General features: G+C 48.3%; 1 non-coding gene across 1 annotated transcript; it reads right to left on the bottom strand.

The window, feature by feature from the left end:
- Positions 1-5,198: 5,198 nt before the first annotated feature.
- Trnak-cuu lies at positions 5,199-5,271 on the bottom strand. The gene has a single exon. It is a non-coding gene; the product is annotated as a tRNA-Lys (tRNA).
- Between the last annotated feature and the right edge of the window lie 12,559 nt (positions 5,272-17,830).

The following is a 17,830-nucleotide window of genomic DNA, read 5'->3' as shown; positions in this document are numbered from 1 at the left end:
TGTCACCAGAGTTTGCTTGTTCCTCTTTCAAGATCGGCAGTCGATATAATTAGTAGGCCCACAATACGCGCTCCGCCAGAGTTGTCGACCCTCCCCGCTCCGGCAGGCAGACCTTTTCAGGCCATGAGTCGCATCTGCGAAAACAGGCACTGGACAAAAGGCGCCTGTAAACTCCCAGGCCGGAACAAAAGCAGGAAAAACAATGAAGCGCGCGGCAAAGAAAGCGAAGCCGCGCTCTGGTCGGCCATTCAGCGGAGTCCCCCCCTTGGCCGGGTCACACAAGACGCTCGCATTGTTCACTCGCTTTGACCAAAATAAAGACAGTCTCCATTGAGTCGGCCAGCGCGCTGATGGCGAGGCGCGAGAACTCGGCCCAGCCGCGTTCGATAGCCCCTCTGCCCACGTCTCGCCCAATAATAATCGGTACCGTCACAGACCGCCGAAAACGAGCTGCCACCGAAGCGCCGACGTGTACAAAGGCGCCGGCGCACCGGCGTATACCCCGGCCGCGACAAGCATGCTCGCCGACGTTCTAATGAGGGGACGACGCGCGGTCTTCCATTGTTCTTTGGGCCAAGATTGAAAAGGAAAGGGCACGGTGCACGACAATGCCCAGTGCACATGTACAGCTGCATTTCCTTCCTCGGACGACTGCTTGACCGCCGGCACGGTCGTTCTGTAATTAGTTGTCCTCTTGTGTGTGTATTTCTGATCGAACGAGAGTAATAAATCATCTTGGCGGCGGCCCTTCGTGTTGAGTGGGAAGGATGAACCTCTTTGTCTCGTGGGGAACGATCTGTATGAGACTCGTTGTGTTCCGTGCGAAGACAACATCTTCAGTCTCCTTGAGCGGCGAGTGACTCACCTCCGCGTTTTCGACTAAAGTATACTATGGGGCCATGAACACGTGCCCAACTGGTGTTCGCTGCGTGTTTACCTTATCTCTTCAATATCTGGCTGATTACGTTGCATTTAACCAAATATGCATAGGGTTCAAGATCGAGCTGGGGCCCTTGTTTCTCTTTTTTTTCAGAGCGATAACTGTTAGGGGGACACTTCGCGGAGCTCCATTTTGAAGCGGGCCATTGTAGACACTCCGCCAAAAGATTCCACATTTACGTCACGCCGCACCTTACGCCACCTGTTATCTGGGATCAGCTGACGCCATGGCGTGGATTCGTCATGTCAATTCACGTTGCACAGTGACGCCACGCGACTTAATTGCGTCAGGTGACACATATACGTTACTAGATTAGCTCCATTACGAAACCACCCATAGACTCTTCTTGTACAAGCGGTATGCCCCCCCCCCCCCCCCCCCCCCCACCCCGGACTTGCCTCACGTCGTTCGACGCGCCAGCAGATTGAGGATAGCTGCTGTGACAACTGCAGTGCATATACAGGGTGTTTCAAGAAAAGTCGACAAATTCGATAATGCAAAAACTATGCGTCGCAACAACAAAAAACAACAACAAAGGCTTGTGTCGTTTCGGTTTGGGCGAGGGGCCTATCTATAAACATTATTCAAGTCCGGGATAATTAGATTGTTAACTATTTTTGCGTAATTAACTTTAGTTATTGTTCGGTTTAAGGGCTTGGTTTTAATCAGAAACTTCCAGAGCAGCACCGAAAGAAAACTGAATCAATAAACGGCTTTCTTAGAAGCCGCACAACTTCGACGGGTTTTTAAGTTTCGGTGCGCTGTTTTCACGCGTTTAGAGGGGCTGTGCAACAATTTTCAGAGTTTGTCCAATTAACTGCGGTAATTAATCTGCATCACCTGTGGAACGAAAAGCCCAAAACCGTATTTTCTTTCGAGCGCTAGTTCTTACTTAAAAAAATGAAACAAATCGAAGGTCAAAGTGCCTCTCTACTCTCCACGTCGACTTTCGAGTGATGTACTCTGCGGGTTCACGTAGTTTCTCATTGGGTCCTCTCTTCAGTGACCAGCCACTTCCTCCGCGATTGTCGACTTTTTAAAGATTAGACTCGTCAAAGGTCGCAGCGAGCGATCGACACAAAAGACGGTTCGCCACCCGGCTGACGGCGAGTGTAGCAGCGGAGGGGGACAGGGTTTGTTGACTTCCGCGTTCCCCCAGAGACGGTGTCATTTTAGTTCCCGTAACCCCGACAGGCGGCTGCAGATGGGCAAATAATTCGTCTTTTTTTTTTTTTTTTTTTTTTTTTTTTTTTAATTTTCGATTACGCAGCAGAATAGCAATTTTTTCGGGGAAAGGCGACGCGTTTTTGGTCACTTGAACCTGCATAAACAATATAAAAAATGCAAACTGCTAATTATTGCAACATTAAAATCATTGCACTGCCCCTTAAAGAAACGCTGCACATGAACTAGCTTGCCGATCTCTGGACACCTATTCACAGTCAAAATCTGGAATACGCTCGCGCGGCGAACCAGCTGCCGTGCTCACAATATGTACCTCACGCAAACAAAAGTTACGAAATTAATACTCACTGAGGAGGTTGCCGATGGTCATCCACGATTTATCCTGCTTTATTTTATCACGATAGTCGTGTCTTGAGGTGACCAAAAGCCAGGAAAACTGTTCAACTTTTTTTCGATCAGTTCTTAGAGTAGAAATCAAACTCAGCGGCCGTCTTCGACGAGAACGGAAGTCGGGGCCGCCGAAAAAAAAAAAAAAGTATAAGTCACACATATTTCTTTTTGTTGGCTCCTCATTGGTTTGTCAGAAGGCCGCTTGCAACTCCTTACGACCAAATACGACCGGCTAAGCGCAGTAACGCGGAAATCTGCGTCTTGGGTTGCCATGGCAACCATCTCGTCGTACGACGTTCCAAGCGGTTTTAGCGCACTCGGCCGAAGTCTGTTGCAAAAGTGTAAATTGGAGCCTTGAGGCCGGCGTTTATTCTGCTGTTGCTCGCTCTGCCCGCCAGTGGAAACGACAGCACGCGGGGATTTGGACACCGTTGTGACAACAATAATGCCACTTTCCGCTCCATTTTTTATTGCCTATGCTGTTTTGATTTATTTATTACTTTATTTTGAGTGGCCCACAAACAGCATGACGCCTTTGTAGTGGTGCACTTTCAGATTTGTATGTAATAGCAGAACAAAAATATGAATAGGAAGAGTTAGTTTAGAACAATACAATATAAACAACACAATTTCTAAATCGAGCGCGCGTCATCAAAAATATCGTAACTACTATTCACAGCAATCTGTTCACAATGTTTATGCGTTAATTGCAGCCGTGCCATGGGTTCTTCTTTATGCAAGTCAGAAGGATAAAATATTGAATACGATCTGCAAGAAATCCGAGGAATGGGTAAGTGAAAGCAACTAAGTAATACAAATGAATCAATTATTCCATTCTCAACCTTGTGGAGGAATTTCGAATCTTGTCCCACTTTTCTGTTACGCAAAGTACCTAGTTTCATCTCTCTGCATATTCCATCATAAGTGTTGTAATAATCTAAATAAAGGTAGCGATCATAAAGCATACGAATTAATTTTTCTTTGAACACGCTGGATGATACATGAATTTGTAACAAAGGTTTTGTCACATGATGCCTTGCATAACTACAATTTATTGCACTGCGCAGCGATTGCTCGGATCATGTACTCTCCAGTGACATATTTTGTAGACATTTCGAAGGATTTCACTCCGATGCGTGGGAGGTTAATAAGGCTGAACACATATCAGCCGTAGGCACATCTCGGGCACAATGGCGGAAAGTGCAACAAGTCAGTGGCGCCGCGGTGTGACTCGAAACCAAAGTATATTACTCGAACTTGGTGTGTGACAGCAGAAGGACAGCGAGGGTTGCGGCGGCAACGAGCAGAACTCTAAGATACCTCTTAGGCGAACTATTGCATTGGAAACTCTGCGAATGAATACAGAAATTGTCCCTTAGGAACAACTGCCTTCTTTTTTCTAGCTTCTTGACGTGGTCATGCTCCGAAGACGAGGCGAAGGGAAACATGAATTTTCCTGACGCCAGTCGATGGTCATAATTTTCTGAAGTACCAGTTCTGCATATCCCTGCGCTTCGCAAAATGTTTGAAGTGGAGCACTCGTCGCTAAGCCTTTTACTGTAAAAATAAATAGTTTAAAACAAAAGACCACTCCATACACCGAAGAGTCAAGCAAATTAAGATTATCAAACTGAGAAAGTCACGGAAACTGCGACGATTATCTATTTCCCAATAAACCTTGTCGAAGTGACAGCCATCAAAGAATAATGTCATAAATCAAATCTAAAGAAGGAGTTCTCATGTCGATTTTATCAAACAGATGGAATTATTGAACCTCGTCTCGTAGAAATTTCCAGGTTGTTCAACGCACAAACCCTTCGTAGAAGCACATTACAACAGAGCTTCACGCGCACTCGAGCGGAGATAAGTCACATGACCGTTTGTCTCTTTGTTCACTGCGGACGTGATTGAATCAATGTGCTCCAAGCAGATCCAGCTGATCAATTTAAATGAGAAGACATGTAAATAGAGCGACGCTGGGCACGGATAGGTTGAGAAAGCATTCGCAAGCTTTATCCGGGTGGAGGTCGAGGGACTTTGAGAGCACGGCCCCTGGAAGCCACCGGCGCAGTAGAAAGTGGAGGCAGAGGAGCGGCGCACCGCCTTTAGGTGTCGTACGCTCCCCACTGGGCTACTGGCGTACTCGTACGTAAATTGTTACAGGTAGCGTGTTAACTTTATGGGGTTACTTTTACGGTAAAGAAGTAATCAGTTAGTTACCTCTGTTTTTGAAAAGAAGAAACGAGCAACGTATTTTCGTTTTAATGGATTAACCAGTAAAATTATTTGACGAAAAAAATCCCTGCGAGTTGGGAACAAACGACAAACACAATTCTCCAAACACGGTTAGGTGAATGGTGCGCGGCCGAAAAAATCCTTCTGGTCCTGGTATCGAACCAGGGATTTTTTCCCTTCCACTTGTGGGCAACCTGGCGATTCCAAGCGGTTGGCCCAGGCTGCCCCTCCGACAATCATAAGTGGTCATCTTGACCACGAGGGGGCCAAGGGCAACTGGCCACGCGAGCGGCGCTCCGCCGCTGATAAAAGGCCGTCGCAGCGGATGCGCGGGGGCGGTTGGGATCGCGGCGCAGGCGATAGCGGTCATTAAATGTTTACGTGTTGTTGAACTGGTGTGCTGTGTCATTCTCCGAGACGGGTAGCAGCAAGGGAAATCCCACACTGGCGCCCAACGTGGGGCTCGAACCCACGACCCCGAGATTAAGAGTCTCGTGCTCTACCGACTGAGCTAGCCGGGCCGACATCCTCGCGGAACTAAGATACCGACCCCCTCCACCGCAGAACATGACTCTGGAACCATCATTTGCGTGGTCTGGAAACGCACGTGCACATAGAGTCGAGAGAGAACAAGACAATTCCAATCAGGCGCCCGTCCCCCGAACCCCAGATTCTTGTGCATACGAATCACGAACCCTAGACCCTCGTGCATACGAATCACGGAGGTGCAGCGGTTACGAAGGCACGCAATCACAACGCTACAGCCCCTCCATTGGTCAAGATGAGATCTTGTCCTCTGGACCGGTAACGCGGAGCTTGGGAGAGGCAGAAGAGAGCGGGACACCGCACGAAGCCGACGGGCGGGTCACGCCCCGTTGTTTTCGATGCGACCAGCCAGGACACATACACCGGGACTGCAGCGAACGGCAGCGGCCGCCTCAGACACAGGGAAACGGCTACGGCCGGCGGTGGTAAGAAATTTCTACTCTCCGCCGGCCGCGTCAAAAACACAATCCACGAGATCGAGTCGCCGCAGCCGCCTCCGGGCCTCCCGGAGGCTCACACGGGCTCCGGGGACTGACGCTTTTCTATCGACCCTCGGTGGCCCTCCATCACTTTTTCTTCCTCATAACACTCCTCGTTGTGAGACTCCCGGCGTGTCCGATTTTCCATGGACACCCGGGCGCCCAGCTCACACCGTTCGCGGTGTTGAGACTCCCGGCGTGTCTGCTCGTGCATCGACAACCGGGCGGCCAGCTCACAACACTTTCCGTCATGAGACTCCCGGCATGTCCGCGTTCGCGTCGACAACTGGGCGCCCAGCTCACACCGTTCGCGGTCTTGAGACTCCCGGCGTGTCTGCTCTCGCATCGACAACCGGGCGGCCAGCTCATAACACTTTCACTCTTCGTCGTGAGACTCCCGGCGTGTCGGCTTTCACACCGACACCCGGGCGCCCAGCTCACACCGTTCGCGGTCTTGAGACTCCCGGCGTGCCTGCTGTTGCAGTGACACCCGGGCGGCCAGCTCACAACACTCTCCGTCATGAGACTCCCGGCGTGTCGGCTTTCACACCGACACCCGGGCGCCCAGCTCACACCGTTCGCGGTCTTGAGACTCCCGGCGTGTCTACTTTTGCACAGACACCCGGGCGGCTAGCTCATAACACTCTTCGCCGTGAGACTCCCGGCGTGTCGGCTTTCACACCGACACCCGGGCGCCCAGCTCACACCGTTCGCGGTCTTGAGACTCCCGGCGTGCCTGCTGTTGCAGTGACACCCGGGCGGCCAGCTCACAACACTCTCCGTCATGAGACTCCCGGCGTGTCGGCTTTCACACCGACACCCGGGCGCCCAGCTCACACCGTTCGCGGTCTTGAGACTCCCGGCGTGTCTCCTTTTGCACAGACACCCGGGCGGCTAGCTCATAACACTCTTCGCCGTGAGACTCCCGGCGTGTCGGCTTTCACACCGAGACCCGGGCGCCCAGCTCACACCGTTCGCGGTCTTGAGACTCCCGGCGTGCCTGCTGTTGCAGTGACACCCGGGCGGCCAGCTCACAATACTCCCCGTCATGAGACTCCCGGCGTGTCGGCTTTCACACCGACACCCGAGCGCCCAGCTCACACCGTTCGCGGTCTTGAGACTCCCGGCGTGCCTGCTGTTGCCGTGACACCCGGGCGGCCAGCTAACAACATTCTCGGTCATGAGACTCCCGGCGCGTCTGCCTTTGCACTGATCCCCGGGCGAACAGCTTCCACTGTTCCCGGTCCTACGCTACCCGAAGCAACTGCATTTGAGTTGGACCCTAATGCGATTCCCTTTCAGCCAAAGGCCGGCCCGATCCCCAGCGTCAGAGCCGCTTTGAAGTTCTCAACACCAAGGATGGTCGCTCTGGATGGCCGGCCGCTAATGGACTCGCACCAGTCGACGGAGGTAGGAACAACCTCACTAAACGAGGAACCGACAGTGCTCATCCCAGCTGTGAGTAGAATCGAATCTACACCCAAGTCTCTTGAACCTCGTATGACTGTGAATGTACTAGGTATACCAGTAGCCGCTCTTTTAGATACTGGAGCAAACATATCGCTTATTGGGGATGCTGTATTTGCGGAATGTAACAAGAGAAAGATACATCTTCGGTCAGCAAACGTGAAATTGCAAGTAGCATCGGGGTCCGTACTGCCTGCTGCCGGCGCAGTCAGGTTACGAATTTCCTTTCATGGTAGAAAACAAAAACAGAGGAGGTCTTCGATGGTCTTCGGGGGTCCTTCCTTCTGGGTCAGCAAGGGTCTTCTCAGATGAGCGAGCACGGGTCCGACGTCAGTACTTCCGGACAGTACCGATGCAGCCATGGGGGGTGGTCTGATGATGGGAGCTGCGTCGCCGCTGTCTGGCACGAGGAACTAGAAATTAAAAACAACATGAGGCCATGGCGCGGTAGGAAAAAGTAGCCGCGCACACGAAAGATGCCTGTCCCACTGTGCATGCGGGAGCGCGGACCACGTAAACTGCGTAAGTCATTTATAAGATATATGCATGATCCCGCCTTGGCAGGCCACAGCAGTGGGAGCAAAACTTACGAAAAGTTGTCCCAAATTGCAACGTGGCCAGGTATGAGGCAGGATGTGATGAGGTACGCTCGTAGCTGCCCGGTTTGTCAGAAGGCGAAACCCCGAGGTGGCCAACCACCAGGTTTAATGCAGTCGGTCGAAAGCAAGTACCCCTGGGAGTGTGTTGCCTGCGACGTTGTCGGTCCCTTTCCCCGTAGTCCACGCGGCAATCAGTATTTGCTAGTAGTGACCGACCATTTCACAAAATGGGTCGAAATGTTTCCTTTGCGCAAACTAGACTCTAAGAAAATCTGGGACTGTCTTCTCGAGACGTTCGCGCGCTTTGGCTTTGCCGCAACGCTTATTACAGACAACGCTTCTTATTTTGTTAGCAAGGTGTTCGTGGATGCGTGTAAGGCGCTAGGCATACGGCACAAACGGACTTCGCCATACCATCCACAGGCGAATATCACGGAAAGAGTGAACCGTAACCTGAAGCAGATGCTTGTATCGCATACAGAACGACACAAAGACTGGGACGCGAAATTAGCAGAAATGGCATTCGCTACCCGCACAACAATCAACCGGTCCACGGGTTTTACTCCGGCCCAACTTAACTTTGGAAAAGAGCTCGTGTTTCCCCTGGGAAACGGCCTCCTTTGCACAGATCCTGCGAGCATGCAGCGCACAACCACGCAGTTCGCAGAAGATCTCCGGAAGCGTTTCACGGAGAACCTGCGTGAAGCTCGAGAGAGCCTCGACGTCTCGAGACTGCAGCAGGCAAACCAGTACAACAAGGGGAGGCGAAATCTGCAGTTCAAGGTAGGAGATCTGGTACTGAGGCGAACTCATCCGCTGAGTGATGCTGCTAGAGGCTTCACGGCCTCTTTAGCAAAGAGGTGGGATGGCCCCTACCGTGTTAGTAGCAAGCTCTCCAACCTGTCTTATGAGCTGGTGCATTGTGAATCTGGTGAAGTGTGCGGGTCTATTCATGTCGCCGACCTAAAAGCTTTCTATGAACCCGAGGAGGTAGATGTGTCGCAGGTTCCAGATGACGACTATCCGGACCACCTCTCGGAAGATTCCACACCGTCTCTACCGCGGTACAACTTGAGACGGCGGTGAAGACGACCGGGAGTAGCACGAATTCTAAGTGTATTATCTTCATGCCCTCTTCGGTGTTTTGGGGGGGAGAAGAGAAATGGTCCGCGCTCCCGCATGCACAGTGGGACAGGCATCTTTCGTGTGCGCGGCTACTTTTTCCTACCGCGCCATGGCCTCATGTTGTTTTTAATTTCTAGTTCCTCGTGCCAGACAGCGGCGACGCAGCTCCCATCATCAGACCACCCCCCATGGCTGCATCGGTACTGTCCGGAAGTACTGACGTCGGACCCGTGCTCGCTCATCTGAGAAGACCCTTGCTGACCCAGAAGGAAGGACCCCCGAAGACCATCGAAGACCTCCTCTGTTTTTGTTTTTGGAAGGGGGGAGATGTGTGGGCAACCTGGCGATTCCAAGCGGTTGGCCCAGGCTGCCCCTCCGACAATCATAAGTGGTCATCTTGACCACGAGGGGGCCAAGGGCAACTGGCCACGCGAGCGGCGCTCCGCCGCTGATAAAAGGCCGTCGCAGCGGATGCGCGGGGGCGGTTGGGATCGCGGCGCAGGCGATAGCGGTCATTAAATGTTTACGTGTTGTTGAACTGGTGTGCTGTGTCATTCTCCGAGACGGGTAGCAGCAAGGGAAATCCCACACACTGCAACGCTCGACCAACTCAGCTAACCAAGATTTGTTTTCCCAACTGAGCTAACCAGGAGCTAGACGTCAGTGGAGCGAACGGGTTTTATTTTTAAGGTTATCATGATAATGCAATTCAATGCAAAAGTGCAAGCGAGCTGAACAAGATTGGCGAAAATATTTTCTGGAAAAGTGGAACAAGGGGGACAAAAGACAAACACACATTTCCAAACAGAGCTAGGTGACTGGTGCGCGACCGAAAAAACCCTTCTGGTCCTGGTATCGAACGAGGGACCTTTTCACTTCCAGTGGAACGCTCTATAAACTGAGCTAACCAGGATTTGTTTTCCCAACTGAGCTAACCAGGAGTTAGACGTCAGTGGAGCAAACGGACTTTATCGGATGCCTCAAGTCTATACCAAGAAGGGTCGACGGCTTGCATTTTTAGGGTTATCATGATAATGCAATTGAATGCAAAGGTGCAAGTGAGTTGGACAAGAATGGCGAAATAATCCCTGGAGAAGTGGAACTAGGGAAACAAAGGACAAACAAATCTCCAAGCACAGCTAGGTGACCGGTGCACGAACCAGAAACTCCGCCTTGTCTTGGTATAGAAACAGGGACCTCTCCATTTCCTGTAGAGCGCTCTACCACCTGAGATAACTAGTGGTTGGACATCAGTAGAGCAAACGGTAGAGCGCTCCACTGGAAATGAAGAGGTCCCTGGTTCGATACCAGGACCAGGCGGATTTTTTTGGTCACGTGTTTGGAGATGTGTCTTTGTCATATGTTCCCCAGGTTCCCCTACTCCAAGTATTATTTTAGTCATTCTTGTCCAGCTCGCTTTCATCTTGCATTTAATGGCATAATCATGTAATGCATTTAGATTTTTTTTGTGGAGGAACGTGTACAACACAAGTTACCTTATTTGGAAGAAAACAGCTGGGACAGGAATATTAGAAAAAACGATGCCCATCTATGCATTAAAGAGCTAGGCATTATTTACGACACGAAATATTAAAAGGCGGCTGCCGCTACACAGACAAATACACATCCAGAGTAACGAGAAAGTAGGTTGTTACTTTCCGATGGATGTAATACGGTTTCAGTCATCTGAAGTAGCGCGTTTCTTTTGAATATCAGTAACGACTAGCATACTTTTCGAGCGAGGAACTCGAGTAACAATATTTCGTGTTTTTCTTTTTTTTTCTTTTTTTTTCAGGGACGCGTAGATGTTAGGCTACTGGCATACTGGCTTTAATACATAGCTTGCACTGACGCCACTTTGTTAGATATAACGGGAGAAAGGACGGGTGAGAGCGCCGCTTTCGCTGCGTTAATGCGACGCTTCTGGCCAACAGAAAGAAGAGCGGACCAACGTCAAGTGCAATTCATGAATATTTGGCAGCAGGTTAAGAACACAATAAAGGTTCCGCCTCGAAAGCGAGCTTTCTGTCTTTGATAACGCTTCGTTGCTCGAGCAGTTAAAGCCCGGCGGGAGGCAAGGAGCGATTGCTGTGGGAGAGGAGGAGCTCTTATTCGATTGATTACTGGGTAGACTTAAAGCTAGCTCCCATTGTCTCCACAGAAATTGTGAAAGCATTCGAATGCTAGAGCCAAACATCGGACGCCGGCGATCCGCATTCTGACGCGTTCGACGAGTGCAGGGGTATCTACCCCCTAATCATTCGAACTAGAGCTCGATGTTCTGGCGTCTCCACGCGCTCGCGTCTCTTCTTTTCCCTCACCTTCTCGCCGCAGAAACAATTGAAAAAGACCCTACTTCTGGCCGGTGCCATTTGCAACGTTCGTGCGTAGAGAGCGCGCTTTGCTCGCTTTCTGGAGCGACAAACTCGCGCGTGCTGAGTTTTGGAGATCGCGCGCTAGGCTCTGGTTTGTAAACATCGGAACGGTGTGTATAGGCACGGCAAGGAACTTGAACTTGTGATACGCAAGCTTTGCTTGTTTCGTAGTTTTTTTTATGTTTTTTTTTTGTTTGTAGGAAATGTGTGAGCCAGATAATTAGCAAAGTATGATGTTATTCGCCCAATTAAAAACTGCGAGAAATAAGCTCTTTCGCGAATCAGTATTGGTTCGTCTTTTCGGGCCGTTGGACACATTGCTACTATTTTCATTTTAAACATAAGGGCAGCTGTTTTTATTGTTCCTTTTTTAAATTTATCAATTCAAATATTTGATTTTCACAAGACGTACACATCGGAAATTTATGCTTACCCATTCTCCACGGTCATTGTTGTGTTTACGAAAATAATAATTAAAACAAATTCAGCAAAAGTTCTTCGTTTCTGAACACAAAATAAAGATACTCCTTTAACCAATGTTGTCGGTAACGCATTAAGGAAAACGCGCTACTTTTTTCTGCAACGCAGTAACACACTTCTTACTCCCTCGAAACGGTAGTGGGTAACATAGGTAAGTACATACGTTGCTCGTTACGTCATCAGAAAACCTAAGAAAATAGGCTCACATTTTTTTTTCGTGTTTCAATACTTCGTTTTACCTTTTCTAGGTGAGACCGACTCTGTACGGCGCGTAAGTTCGTCTGCTTCTTCAACAGGGGTTGCTATGATATCAGAATGCCAGGCCCTTATTGGATGATAGGAAAAAAACAATAATGGGCATTGAGGTCCAGGAAAAGAATAGTGGGCTCAAGGCATCGAGTATCCAGATCTAGCCACTGTTTGTTCGATCAAAGCCAATCAGAGCTTGGCGTCGTTCTGACGTCACCGCAACACCTGCGCAAGAAGCAGACGACTTGCGCTCCGCATAGCGGTGATGGGACCAACCAGACAGAGTCAAAAGGGCACCATCATAGTGTTTGCCATGTCTTTGTACGAGTTCTATCGTCGCTGAACCAATCATGAACAAAAAGACCCAGTGGCTTGCGCCTTTGACATTGCTTGATTGCTGTCATTAGCTTGTAGCGTCGGCTGCGTTTGGACTTAAGCTGAAACAAAGTATAGGCACCAAGTCGTTCGCAGTGATTACAAATACCTTAAAATTTTGCCGGTCCTCTCCCCACTCAAAAAGTCCCACTAAAAAAAAAACAGAATTTCAACGATTACGGTCTTTGAGTCAGTGTCGAAAAACATTGCCGCCAAAAAGAAACCTGTTACCGTCAATTTATAAATAGAAATAACGGGAAATTAACGTGCTTCACCTTTTATCGCTAGCAGCAACGGTAACGCATTTATTTCATTTTAAATAACGTTGGTCGGCGACGCGTTCCTTTATTTGGCAAGTGACGAATAATGTATTTTATCCCTTTTTTTTTCGTAACGCGTACAGCAGTGTCTTTAATTGATAGCAACAATTCAAGTGAAGTCTTCTTTCCTGGTGTTCCAATACGAACAAACTTACAAAAACTATTTACGTAAATACTGATTTTTTGCGCCACATTAGGATGGAAAAGAAATAAAAAAAGAGCTGGAGGCTTATCATGAATGCCATGTCGTCGACACTTAAAGGGCCCATGAAACGATTTTTGGGTTGGGATAAATCATTTTAGATTGGGATTTTACTAATAGAACATCGTTCAGTGGGCCAAAAGAAAAAAAGGTAGAAAGTCAAAAGCCTGATATTCAGTGCGAAAATTTGAAAACACAGCGGACTATTTCGTTCCTTCTCCCCTTCGTAACCGCTCTGCCTTTTCACTGGGATACATCCGCGGTCCCAAAAACGTGTAATCGGGTCCAAACTGACGTCACACAAAACCGGACCTCATTTAGTGCCTTCACCCCTAAGCTGACATTGTGGTGGAAGCTACGCGCTTGCCGGACCAATCAGCCACCTCCGTTTTATCACCTGACTTCATTCTCTGCAGCCACATTTGCCACGCTTACGTGGCAAAAGTGTGGCTAGCCCAAGGAGCACGTAGCTTCCACAGCACTGTCAGCTTAGGGGTGAACGGGCTAGGGAAAGAAACTTTTGTCTGAGTTTTGAGCGACGGGCTAATCTTCTAGGGGGAGAATGGATGTGTCCGGGGATTACACAAACCAGGTTGCGAGCGAGAGGGGCCTCCCTTCTTTTCGTCTTCTTGAACTGTTTGGTGGAATGCGCGATTTATGAGTTGAGGAGGAAAGCGAAACAGAAAAAAGTTGGAAAAGCGTTTCATGACCCCTTTAAGTATGCGCATGCTTTTAGAACATTTCGGTAACAAGCACACCCTCCCATGTTCACTTCTCTTTTGCAGCTCTCCGATCAATGAAGTTTCAAGACGAACTAACCATAAATCGAAGAAACGAATAAAGATTATTTTACGATGGGAAACAGAACGCCTAAAATACGTCCGTTGAAACCCCGGCATTTAAACACGTGCGCAAGTCTCGAAATGCTACAGTACAGGGTGACTCAGCACTAAAAGCGCCAAATGAAAGATACAGGGTGAAAACGACGATAACACTTGTTTTTACTCTCTCATTGTCTTTTTGCCGCATTTAGTGCGAAATAAATTAACTGGCCCAACTCACCATTTTGAAGATAATTCATTGATGTTCTGCTAGCGGGGAGATACGAGATGAAAGAAATGGCATCTAGGAAGCGCGACTACAACGAAGTCTTTCCTCAAATTAATGGCCTTTATGTATGAGAAGTGAAGGCCTATGCACATTCAGCAGATCTCCTCCGTATTAGCTCTTCTCCGCAACGCGGGACGCTGCGACCTAAATAAAGCACGCACTGTAGTCTGTCATCTTCGCAAGCGATATCAGAGGAGAGAAATCCCAGATTTCAATTATTCTGATCGGTCTGGTTTAAAAGAAAAATAAGGTCCGTTATGAAACAAGTGCTCGCACACCTGGGAACTAAACTTTCCTTTCTCGAGGGATAATGTCGAGGGGCTTGACGCGGACCAACCAATGGTTGCGAAGGAGCTCAGCATTCGGATTATCCCGTATTGAAAGTGTAAGTAACCTTACCACACATAACGTTTACTCAAGAAGAATTGAGTTCAAGCAATGTTACTGACAGGCTGGTTAAAAAATGAAAGCCGTTTACAACTCCCTGTACCGCCGAATTAGAGCGCAGCTCTTGAGGAGGAGGATGGAAGTCTACTGAGGGGAGGGTATATCCACCCTACCTATCCTCACCTCCTCACCCTGCCTGCTACTCCGCCACCGGGGCCACGTGGCCCCCGTGAGGCACGAAACTCCCGTGACGTCGCGGGGGTCACGTGACCTAGAGGGGAGGGTCACGTGACTTTGGGGGGAGGGGGTCACGTGACCTCGGGGGGGGGGGGGGGGAACCTGACCTTGGGGGGGGGGGGGGGGGGTGAAGGGTCACTTGACCTTAGAGGGCGGGTCACGCGTCCTCACGGTTACGCCGACGCCGACGCCCGCGCTGATGGCGACGGCGACGCCGCTCTAATCAGAAACGGGCGCCTAAGAACTGCGCTCTAAAAATCAAGATCTACACTACACTACAGGGCTCGAAATCAGCTAGTTGGTACATATTTCGTGATGGTCAGCTTAATTTCAGCTGGTTTCTTCTTTTTCTTTAATTCTTTCTCTCTACACAACTCAACCTGACCGGCGGACCTACACTAAAATTGTCTAACAATAATTTTTTTTTTATTTTAAAGCAACATACCGATGCAACAGAGAATAACTGACACGTTCATTACAGTGAAACACCTGTCATAAAAACGCTTGTCATGAGTTCTGCTTGAATTTAGCGTGGTGGCACCTGCGTTGTTGAAAACGCGGATAGGTATAATCACTGAAAAGATACGCACCTTTCGTGAAAACGGAGAGTTCAAGCAATGTTCATGTAGGAGTACATCGTAGAAAGGAACAAATAGTGTGATCAGCAAGTGATGTTCGCACTATCGAGCCGGCGCGACAGGCGGATATGCCGTCTTACTTTCCGTTCTGGTTATGCTGTATCGAGTTTGGTGGGAAAAAGGGCTAACCATTTCAGAGGCGTTGCGTTTAGTTATATCAGTTCAAGTTGTGCAATAGCGCAGGAACCCCGTACTTATTTCACAAGCAAAATATTATGGGTGAAACGGAGATGAGCGCTATGAATGCCTAAGGATTTCATTTAGTTCACTTGATTGAAACTAAACACCGTCTGTGGACAACAATCTTTTCTTCTTTTTTTCTGTTCTAACGCGTGACAAAATATATTTATTATCGCAACCTCTATTTGATTGAAATGCCGTACCGGTTCGAACACTTACAATATTGGATTTATGACACGTTCTTCTTAATAAAACTTTTTCAGTCAAAAGATTCGCATAGCTCAAAAGACAGCGCCCTGATATACTCGGACAAAAGTGGTATTAAAACCTAAACCATACAGTCATGATGAGCCCGGCAGGCTCTTCCTAGGTTGCTACCAAAGAGATAAAATGTCAGAAAGAATGTAAAAGTGCAGATAACTAGGCGTATTGGTAATTCAACATCTAAATGGTATTAGCGCACACGTAAAGAGAAGATACAGGATAGAGCACTACTCGAAACTATATTTACTGAAAAAAAAGAAGGAAGAAAATCGTAAAAATCTATCAGACAAAAGAAGATGAAAAAGGAAAATGTAAAATAAATAGAAGGGTGTTCCCTCGTGGACACATGCTTCAGACACCAGATCCTTTGTTTCCAAGACCAGATCCGTTGTAGGCCGTCACGTTGCCATCGTGCAGGGTGTTCGTAGCAATCTTGCCTAATGCCGCGAGACATCAGGCAAGATGACAACGGGACAGCCGACAACTGATCAGGTGTTTGCCTTCATCTTTGACAATGAAGAGCCCGCACTAGCCAAGATTGCTGCGAAACACCCCGCACGATGGCAACGTGACGGCCAACAACGAATCTGGTGTTGGAAACAAAGCATCTGGTGTCTGAAGCATGTGTCCACGAGGGAACACCCTTCTATTTATTTTACATTTTCCTTTTTCATCTTCTTTTGTCTGATAGATTTTTTACGATTTTCTTCCTTCTCTTCACCTCAGTAAATACAGTTGTGAGTAGTGCTCCATCCTGTATCTTCTCTCTTCTGTCTACGAGTGCGCTTATACTGTTTAAATAATCAGAAAGTATGGCACGCGATAATGCACCTTCTCACATTGTCCGCGCCCGTTAGGTACAAAGTGGACGTTTTTACCGCTCGGGCTCACATGCACTGAGCGACACTGTAAGCCCGAACCCAACACCGGCAGAACGCTCGCATTTTACTCAGGCTGAACATTACTGGACATCAAAAGTTACCACTCGGGTTCCTGTTCTCTATGGGAACCTTTCGCCACACAAGCGACCTATACTTTTTTATGAGAGGCATTTTATTTTAAGAGGGAAGCAGAAAATACCTGCGATTGTTTATTCTCCCCCACGTTGCCGCGCAGTGTACTTTTGCTCACTAGGACATACAGGATGCATATTTTGTGTCGTTGGATCTGACTTCTGCTCTCATCAATTTTCGAACGAAAGATGGTGTTAAGTAGAGACACCGTTAGAGAAAGGACCTTTTGTTCCTACAATTTTAGAAAATATTAAAAGCTACAAACAAATCACGACTGATACCAAACCTGGTAGGAAGCAATTGAAAAATGTGCTAATGGAAGCTCTAAAGAAGAGCCGACGTTCTGGTCAATATCCTTCGTTCCCTAGATTCAGGGAGACAAGGGCGAAGAATAATTGAGTCCCTGAGGCCGCAGAATCTCTTATCAAGACTTCGGCTGCCCCAAAGAAGCTCCTTTCGAAGTTCAGGCTGAAAGGTATGTTTTGTAAAGAAGCCGTCTGAAAGTCAGAAAGAAGAAGCAATCACAAAGCAACAAAGTGTCGCATATTATGGAGGTGCTAGAAATGCATGAGTGGCCGGTGGACACATCGCATGATCGATGTTCGCCGAACCACCTGCGTTATTTCTCTTCGTTCCCCTATACTCCCATCGATGTTGACTTTGATACGTGCTCCTTGTTTTGTTTGGCCAGATTTTTATGGTGTTGATCGATTCGTTTCTATGTCATACCATGTTCGAGATCGATGCACGGTGTCCCAGGTTGTCTGGTTGTCTGGCAGTCAGTTTAAAGGTTGTCTGGCAGTGGCGGGCAGAAATACTGATCGAAATCTTCATAAATTCAAAAGACAGACTCGTGTTTTTTGGCCGAAATACAAATCGTATACATGTTTTCATCCAAAAGTCTGACATCGAAGTATTTGAAAAGATATGTTATATATCTAGCGGAACATGTTTTCTATAAGAAATATAAATAAAGATTATAGAGAGAACTTCCCTCCTTAAATAAGCTGCCAAGTGTCTGGAAACCGATTAAG

Source organism: Ixodes scapularis, unplaced genomic scaffold, assembly GCF_016920785.2.
Source record: "Ixodes scapularis isolate PalLabHiFi unplaced genomic scaffold, ASM1692078v2 PGA_scaffold0__279_contigs__length_252992795, whole genome shotgun sequence".
Lineage (NCBI taxonomy): Eukaryota > Metazoa > Arthropoda > Arachnida > Ixodida > Ixodidae > Ixodes > Ixodes scapularis.
Note: the sequence above shows the minus strand (reverse complement) of the source record. Positions and strands in the feature narration are given on the sequence as shown.